This window comes from Erpetoichthys calabaricus, chromosome 4 (genome assembly GCF_900747795.2).
Source record: "Erpetoichthys calabaricus chromosome 4, fErpCal1.3, whole genome shotgun sequence".
Classification (NCBI taxonomy): Eukaryota; Metazoa; Chordata; class Cladistia; order Polypteriformes; family Polypteridae; genus Erpetoichthys; species Erpetoichthys calabaricus.
The window spans coordinates 315311224-315321104 of NC_041397.2; positions in this window are offsets into that span (position 1 = coordinate 315311224).

The following is a 9881-nucleotide window of genomic DNA, read 5'->3' on the forward strand; positions in this document are numbered from 1 at the left end:
TCTCTGCTGCTGTTTGAGTGTCCCAAACTAAGAAGGTGTTTTGTCATTTTTGAAATACGTGTAGTTGTGTTTCTGTAATATTGTTAGGTCATAAAGTAAGAAAATCTGCACGTATTCACTTCAGAATATAGAGGTCATTGCTATTTGCACAAACTTCAGCTTAGAGAACTTTATGATATTACATGGCGTGTTCATGTCTTGTGCTGTTATTGCTGATTTGACAACGTGCTTTCCAGGTCAGTAAAGTACTCAGTCCCATTCACCTAACTAGTCCAAAATTGCACACTACTTGTTCATCTAAAGAATACTGACACCCTCTTGCTGCTGCTCCTTTCCACTGATATAATTACATTGAAACTTTTTGCACTACTTTTCACTTTCTCTTACTTTGTGTTTTGTTCATGGATGCATTTTGCGATTTTTTGTCTTGAAATTATTTTTATTGATTACATCTTACTTGGATTTGGATTTGTGGTGTCAGCAAAAGTTGACTTGACTTTCCATGTGTTCTCTGGAGGAAACTTTTTTCTGTTTTTCTTTTTTCGATTGTTTACAGCTGTCTGATGCCTGATTTATCAGTATTTTTTCTGTGGAGCTCTAGGTTTTGGGAATGCTCTTCTTTCTTTGATAAACTGGATTGTTGCTGTGTTTCAACTCGAGACACAAGCTGATGCCTCCTCTCACCTTTGAGTCTTTCACAGATGCTATTGACCAACCATCCAATTTACAGTCATATGAAAAAGTTTGGGAACCCCTCTTAATTCTTTGGATTTTTGTTTCTCATTGGCTGAGCTTTCAAAGTAGCAACATCCTTTTAATATCTGACATGCCTTATGGAGACAGTAGGATTTCAGCAGTGACATTAAGTTTATTGGATTAACAGAAAATATGCAATATGCATCATAACAAAATTAGACAGGTGCATAAATGTGGGCACCCCAACAGAGATATGATATCAATACTTAGTTGAGCCTCCTTTTGCTAATATAACAGCCTCTAGACGCTGTCCTCCTATAGCCACTGATGAGGGTCTGATTCTGGATGGAGGTATTGTTGACCATTCTTCATACAAAATCTCTCCAGTTCAGTTCAATTTGATGGACAGCCTGCTTCAAATCATCCCATAGATTTTCGATGATATTCAAGTCAGGGGACTGCCATTCCAGAACATTGTACTTCTCCCTCTGCATGAATGCCTTTGTAGATTTCGAACTGTGTTTTGGGTCATTGTCTTGTTGGAATATCCAACCCCTGTGTAACTTCAACTTTGTGACTGATGCTTGAACATTATCTTGAAGAATTTGTTGATATTGGGTTGAATTCATCTGACCCTCGACTTTAACAAGGGCCCCAGTCCCTGAACTAGCCACACAGCCCAACAGCATGATGGAACCTCCACCAAATTTGACAGTAGGTAGCTGGTGTTTTTCTTGGAATGCTGTGTTCTACTTCCACCATGCAAAGCGCATTTTGTTCTGACCAAATAACTCCATTTTTGTCTCATCAGTCCAAAGCACTTTGTTCCAAAATGAATCTGGATTGTCTAAATGAGCATTGGCATACAACAAGCGACTCTGATTGTGGGGTGAGTGCAGAAAGGGCTTCTTTCTCATCACCCTGCCATACAGATGTTCTTTGTGCAAATTGTAGAACGATGTACAGATACACCATCTGCAGCAAGATGTTCTTGCAGGTCTTTGGAGGTGATCTGTGGGTGGCCTGTCACCATTCTCACAATCCTGCGCATATGTCGCTCCTGGATTTTTCTTGGTCTGCCAGACCTGCTGGGTTTAACAGCAACTGTGCCTGTGGCCTTCCATTTCCATTTCCATTCCTTACAGTAGAAACTGACAGTTTAAACCTCTGAGATGGCTTTTTGTAGCCTTCCCCTAAACCAGGAGACTCAACAATCTTTGTTTTCAGATCTTTGGAGAGTTGCTTTGAGGATCCCATGCTGTCACTCTCCAGAGGAGAGTCAAAAGGAAGGAAGCACAACTTGTAATTGACCACCTTAAATACCTTTATATCTCATGATGGGACACAAATTCTTTCCATACTGGACTGTTTTGACTTGATGCAGCATGTTGATTTTTCAATCCACTCTGGTGGTCACATATTATATCTGATCTGGCGGAGTGGTGGCTCTGAGGCTAGGGATCTGCATTGGCAATCGGAAGGTTGCCGGTTCGAATCCCGTAAATGCCAATAGGGACTCTGCTCTGTTGGGCCCTTCAGCAAGGTCCTTAACCTGCAATTGCTGAGCGCTTTGAGTAGTGAGAAAAGCGCTATATAAATGCAAAGAATTATTATTTATTATTATTATTATCTGCACATCTGGGTTATCGATTGTCCACACTTACTGTACAGCACTGATTTGGGCCTCTCAGCCCACAAAACAGTCATTTTCATTGTTTTTTTTTTAAATATCCACCTTGTGGAAGAATAATTTTACAGTAACATAGCTTTCATCTTCAAGAAATAGTATAAAGGCTTAATAAACCTTTGCAGGCATGACAGGGGGCCAGATAAAGGTCAAGTGAACAATAAAATGTACTGAAAGATAACTACGATATGACTAAGAAATCATCAGATGTTCTGTAAAACAACCAGAATGGACAGTTGTTATATGCACAGAAATTTCAAGGGTGCTGGCTCAAATCAAAGGTATAAGAGGAACCCAGAATCTTATATATAAACGTCTATGCATGGAAGTGTGTGTGTCTGTCTGTCTGTCCAGCCCAGAAGTGCGAGGCTACAGCATGAAGCTGAAAGAAAGTGACTTTGTTGCCAAAGTGAAACTGCTGCGGAAAGATGAACGAGAGAGGAACTCACTTAGCCGCTAATAGACCAGGGGGGCGAGTACATCTGCAAAACGAAACCACCGACTCTGCATTTCAATTTTTTTTCTGATGATTTCAATAGTTTCTAGGAGCCCAGGCTTCTTACAGCATGGACTCACACAGCTAGTATAATATAATAGACATTTATTTTATACTGGCTGTGTAAACCCGTGCTGTAAAAAGCCGGGGCTCCTAGAAACCATTGAAATTGTCAGAAAAAAAAAACAAACTGTAGAGGTGCCAGGTAATTGAAAGGAACTGCTGTGGGTATCTTTCTCCTAGGGGGATTCGATTTGCTGATGTGCTTGCATTGCTTGTGCATTAGCGGTGGGAGGAAAAGTGAAAGGGCTACTGTTATGCCAATGTTAGAGGCTAAGAGACTTTGTCTTTCTTTTGAGGTTTCGTTTAGCTGATGTGCTGGCCCAACTTGTGTTATTAGTGGCTAAGCAAGTTTTCTGTTTCCACAGAGGCAGAGCCCTTACCCCGACTCCACCTCACATTTCCGGGCCGGACAGACACACATTCTTCCACGAGTAGACGTTTATATATAAGATAAGTCATTTGAGTGTAAACCAATGAACCAACCAGAGTAAAATGTATGCATTGATTGACACTGTATGTGAATTCAACAGTTTATAAGATGAACCTCTATCCTTTGTTTCTTGGACCATTCTGACCCTGCTGTAACAGACTGAATGCTCCTTCCAAGGCATTTTGCTGAGGAGTAATTAAAAGATACTGCCTGATTACTGAATTGTGCTGTTAGAGGATGTTTCTTTTTTCAATAAGATGTTAAAATTCTACCACACCTTATTCTTGCTTGGATCTGTTTCTCATCTTTATCTCTCTTCCTCTTGTTGACCACTATAACTTAGTCCTTTTTTCAGCATTAGATAAAATATGACATTAAAGAGCTCCTTTAACATATATGGAGATCTCTGTTAAGCATTTGGCTCCATGGTATAATTCAACTCTGTGACCTATGAATGCAGCTGGCCAACACTTTGAGAGAAAGTCACATAAGACTGGCTTCACTGTGCATGTCTAGGCTTCCTCTGACCATCAAATGGCTCACAGGGTGGCTCTAACTGCAATTGAATGGCCTCGATAACCTCAGGGCTTTGTTCTCATTGGTTAATAAAGGACTTCATCACCTGAATCTGCCCCATCTCCTCTTCTACTGCAGACTGAAAAATTCCTTCACTTTTTCGCTGATCAAACTATAAACATAAATAACTAATGCAAATCCATCATCTTTTTATATTTCCCTGTCTTCTCTCTCCATCCAGATTCTTTTTCAAATTTTCACCTGTTTCACCACCATTTATTTATCACCTGCTCTGTGAGATAAGGCCCACTACTTATTTACTATATCCCATCCCCTCCACACTTGTCTTCATGCCGTAATCCTGGCATTAATAAATACATTCCTTGACTTAAAAAATTCCAGTCTGATGCTGACAATCTTAACAACTTTCATCCAGTTTCTCAGATACTTTATCTTCTAAAGTTCATGAGAGTGTTGTGTGTGTTACTTAATGTGCAATAAACTGATGGAGCACTGTCAGTCTGGTGTTAGAGCTCATCACAGCTATGAAACTGCTCTGCTATGGGTAACCGATGATTTGTTTATGGCAGAAGGCTCTGGACAAACCAGCATAGTAATTCTGTAAGACCTCAGTGCAACATTTGACACTCGGGTCAGACATGACATTCTACTGTCCAGAATGGAGAACAAGCTCGGTATCTCTGGCACTTCCCTCTATTGCTTCAAGTCCTATCTGACTGATAAGGAAGAAGAGCAGGTTCAACTCAGTGCTGGTCATGCAAAGCGTTCCTTAACTCTTTCAGGGCTGATGTCCATCCATCCATCCATGTTCCAACCCGCTGAATCCGAACACAGGGTCACGGGGGTCTGCTGGAGCCAATCCCAGCCAACACAGGGCACAAGGCAGGAACCAATCCCAGGCAGGGCGCCAACCCACTGCAGGGGCTGATGTTGACTTTTGTCAAAAGGAGGAGATGACGATGGTAATCAACTGTAAACTGTGACAAAACCAACCGTTATGTTTTAGTTGGACTCTTGTTGCTAGAAGGAAAGTTAGCTTCATTGGTTTTGACCAAGATTTCCTGTGCTCCTGTGAGTAGCAAGGCACAAACAACGGCAAAAATGGCACTGACATCTGGCGAGAGATCAAAGCAGACGTGTAAACCAAAATACTCCATAGACGACATTTTGCCTATTCTCTCTGAATTGGACTATGACTTCTCAGACTCCGATTTTGATACAAGCAATTGAAAACAAATATGAGGTTCCAGCTTCAGCTGACTGGTCCCCAGCTAATCATGGTGCTGAACAGGTTCAAGTAGCTGACACGCCTACAGCACTGCTCACCTGGGAGGACTGCCACTTAACAATGATAAGAGGTAGAAACCAGGCTGCAATAAACTGCGACAGTGACCCCCTGCTGCTGCCCCAGCAAACGCGAAGACAGCCTGGCAGCATGCCTGCCACACATTCTTGGCAAACTGGCAGCCACAGCATGCAGCAACAGACGTTTTATGTTGATTTCTATGTTAAACTATTGCTTTTCAAAAAACTGTTTTTTTGTAAAAAATATTTAGCCCTCAAAGAGTTAAGGTTCTGTTCTTGGCCCTCTGCTCTTCTGCATCTACACGCTTTCCGTTGGCCATATTATTCATAGCTTTGGACTCCTAGGTTATCAGTTCTATGCAGATGATGCTCAGATCTAATCACACTTAAAAGTGAACGTTCGTTAAGAGTTTTCTCAGCAAATTAAAAACCTGGATGGAATACAACTAAACTGCAATATAACCAAAGCCCTGCTAACTGGCATCAAAGTTCAGCTCAATAGAATGAGCTTTTTCTCTGTCACCCTCGGTGATGATCTCATCAGACTTTCTTCTTCTGCTAGGAATCTTGGTGTCATTTTTGATTCCTCCCTTTCTGATACTACCTACATAAACCACATGAAGAAACTTACTGACTTCCACCTTCATAACACATCCTGTGGTTTGCTCATTCCTTGAGAAGCTTGTCTCTCCTTTCATGACATCCTGAATCAACTACTGGAACATCCCTACTGGCAGGTGCCCCTTCTTATCTGTTATCACAGTGCCGGTGTGTTCAAAACTGTGCTGCCGAGTCCTTACATAGACTGGCGAATACTACAGGAAAAAGAAGCAATTTTATCTTTGTTAATTAATAATCAGTTCTGCCTTCAGCAATAGCAGCAGTTAATTCATTTATTCAACTGGAGGATTCTACTTTTGTTCGAGTGTACGCGTCCTCTTTGCAACATGGTCCTTTGTTTGTGGTCAGCTGTGTTTTTCTCAGGCTCTTTGCTGTGTCCTCTGCAACTTAATAATAATAATAATAATAATAATAAAAATAATAATAATAATAATAATAATAATGGGCGGCACGGTGGCGCAGTGGCAGTGCTGCTGTCTCGCAGTAAGGAGACCCAGGTTCGCTTCCTGGGTCCTCCCTGTGTGGAGTTTGCATGTTCTCCCTGTGTCTGCGTGGGTTTCCTTCTGGTGCTGATGTTTCCTCCCACAGTCCAAAGACATGCAGGTTAGGTGCAATGGTGATCCTAAATTGTCTCTACTGTGTGTGTGTGTGTGTGTGTGCACCCTGCGGTGGGCTGGCGCCCTGTTCGGGGTTTGTTTCCTGCCTTGCGCCCTGTGTTAGCTGGGATTGGCTCCAACAGACCCCCATGACCCTGTAGTTAGGATATAGTTGCATGGATAATAATAATAATAATAATAATAATAAATTTCATTTATATAGTACCTTTCCCAAAACAGCAGGTATATGTAACATTGGATTGAAATGTTTCCTGAATAGAACAGGATACACAAAGCGTTAAATAGAATAAAAGACACTAAACCAGAGTAAAATACTAAATTCAATACTAAAAGAAAAACCTGAGCAAATCACATCATTTGTAATACAACACACACAAATTATCCTGAACATCTGGACAGAGAGGAAGATTGAGAGAGGAGGCAGAATGTCAGGTTAAGCTGAACAGACGAGTTTTTAATTGTTTTTTAATGGACTCAGCTGATGTCATTAATGTCGGGAGATCATTCCAAAGTCAGGATGTTATATAACAGAAGGTCCTGTTGTCACCAACAGAGTGCAGGTCAGTGTGGGGCACAACAAGATGGCCAGAATCAGAAGACCTAAGTGGGCGGACAGGAGAAGGTCACTGATGTAGTGCGGTGCGAGGCCATTTAAAGATTTGTAGATTCATAAGAGAATTTGATATTCAATCTTGTAAGACAAAGGGAGGCAGTGAAGGTTGCAATGTGCTGTAGACATTGCCCATTTTTTTAGACCTTGTAGTATTACACAAGGTCCAAGGTAAGTGGCTGAACTGCAAGTTTGCACAAGCCTGTATTCTGTCTAGGAACCTGTCTAATAATTAAGGTGATTCTCCATTATCAACTCTTCCATCTAGTTTGGTAACATCTGCACCCTTGACCAGTTTGTTTTTTATATTCTTGTCCAGATTATTTATGTATATTAAAAAGAGAGCAGCACCGATTCCTGATTGACACCACTTGTAACATCATCTAATTTGGATAAATATTCCTTTCACCATAACTATTTGTTCCTAGTGTTTAGGCCACATTTTTCCTCATATTCACACTGTGCCTTGCTCTTCCAATTCTTTTGCTTTTTTTCACTAGCCTCACTTATGAAGCTTTTTAAAAACACAGAAAAATGATTAGATAAATGATGAAAGAAAGTCTACTGGTGTCCACTGCTGTACTGATGCACAGCCTTCATGTGACATGTTTTGAGACAGTCACCAATGCACAGCACGATGCTGCAAATGGGACAGCAGAAGTGTGTTTATTTGAGCACTTTCTTTTAATATTCTATCTGCTGATTTAACATGAGAAGGCAGAATGTCAGTAGCTGAACTGCACGATCAATGCACTCCTTCTGTTATTAGGCTGCCACATTACATGTCTTTGTGGTTTTCACATTTGTCCTGATATGAACATTGACAGTAGCAATATTGTGAACAGTGCTTAGGAGGCTAATGTTTTTCTTGTCCTTGATTGCAATCATTTGGTCTTTTTGACATGCACCCACTTGCCCTTCACTGCAGCATTATACAACTGATGTCAACAGGCATATCACAACGGTTTCATCATACAGTGCTGTATACGTCCATTTCACTCTCCGTGTCAACATATGATGACCAATTCACATTGTCATACTGTAAATACTCTCATATACCTCAAGTCTTGAAACCCGAAAAATCAATCCTAAAATAAGACCCCGACTTATATGCCCGTTCAAAAATATAACACTTATTTATTTTTTTTACATCTTCTTACCTCCTCCAATCTTGCACCACTTTCTAAAGCATGTTGTTAAACATGAGAACATGGTGGCACAGTGATAGTGACGAACTGGTGCCCTGTCCAGAGATTGTTCCTGCTTCACGCAAGATGCTTGCTGCGGTGTGTGTGACCATCGATGAAATACTTTATTGCAGCAGTCCTGTCTCCCCCAAACGTACTAACCCCCTATTCCTGTCCTTCCTTTTCTTTCTCCAAGTACCCAATCGCCACACAATCAGCTCTGTAATAGACGTTAAGCCATCTGTAAGCTTAGAACGCTGATTCTTCAAAACTTTTAAGGAACATTGAAATATCTATCTATCTATCCTTCCAGTGTTGTGCCAGCCCGAGCAAGCATACTGTGTGAGGCAGGAACAATCCCTGAATTAGCTAGCGGCGTGAGACCGTGTCCTCATATGTTTAATTATTAACAATATAGATTATTTAAATGATGTTAACATTTTATCTGTATAATGTAATAAACATGTTTTGCTGCAATGTGTCACTTAAATCATCTTAAAATGATATCGTCATCATATGTAAATACGCGCTTTATAAAGTGGCTCAGGTTGTACAATATTATAGCTGTATCATAAGTTTACAGTGAGGTGATTGTACTTATAAGTACAAACAGCTCTATCAGGAGCACTTGATGAACTGATTGAGTGTGTTTAGAGTTCTTGGGATGAAACTCTTTCTGAACCGCGACGTTCGTACAGGAAAGGCTCTGAAACGTTTGCCGTATGAGAGCAGTTCAAATAGCGCATGTCTGAGGCAGCGTGTGCTTGATGCTCTATCCCGATAATTCTCTTTCCAATCAGCTATAGATCTGTGATTCACACTCAGATACAGTGATATAAATACTCCGAGTGGTGCAGTGAGAGTAATATGGAAAAAGATGATCCACTGTGGTAACCCTTAACGGGAGCAGCTGAAAGAAAAAGAAGGTGCAGTGAGAGTAACAACGCTAAAGCAGTTATGGTATTTGGAATAGTTTGGCCATTCTGTGCACCATTATATTGTTACAGGTTAATTACAATCTGATGCATTAAACTAATAAACAATATGCAGTTAATTTCAGTGTATTTATAAAGCCGCATCAGGGATGTGGATCTAAAAATAAAAGTGAAACCACACTGGAACAGTAGCACTGCTTTGACGCTGGGTGCCGCCAATCTGCAAAACCGAGTGGAGAACTTGCGTACGACAGGGTATGAGGTACTGTGGAAATGTGTGTGGCTTTACGCCAATTTTAGGTTTTATACACCGTGATGTCGGGCGGCACGGTGGCACAGTGGTAGCGCTGCTGCCTCGCAGTTAGGAGACCCGGGTTCGCTTCCCGGGTCCTCCCTGCGTGGAGTTTGCATGTTCTCCCCGTGTCTGCGTGGGTTTCATCCCACAGTCCAAAGACATGCAGGTTAGGTGGATTGGCGATTCTAAATTGGCCCGTTTGTTTGTGTGTGTCCTGCAGTGGGTTGGCACCCTGCCCGGGATTGGTTCCTGCCTTGTGCCCTGTGTTGGCTGGGATTGGCTCCAGCAGACCCCCGTGACCCTGTGTTCGGATTCAGCGGGTTGGAAAATGGATGGATGGACACCATGATGTGAGTGTGGAAACGGGAGAACGCAACATTTTTTGTGCATATGCACCGTTTA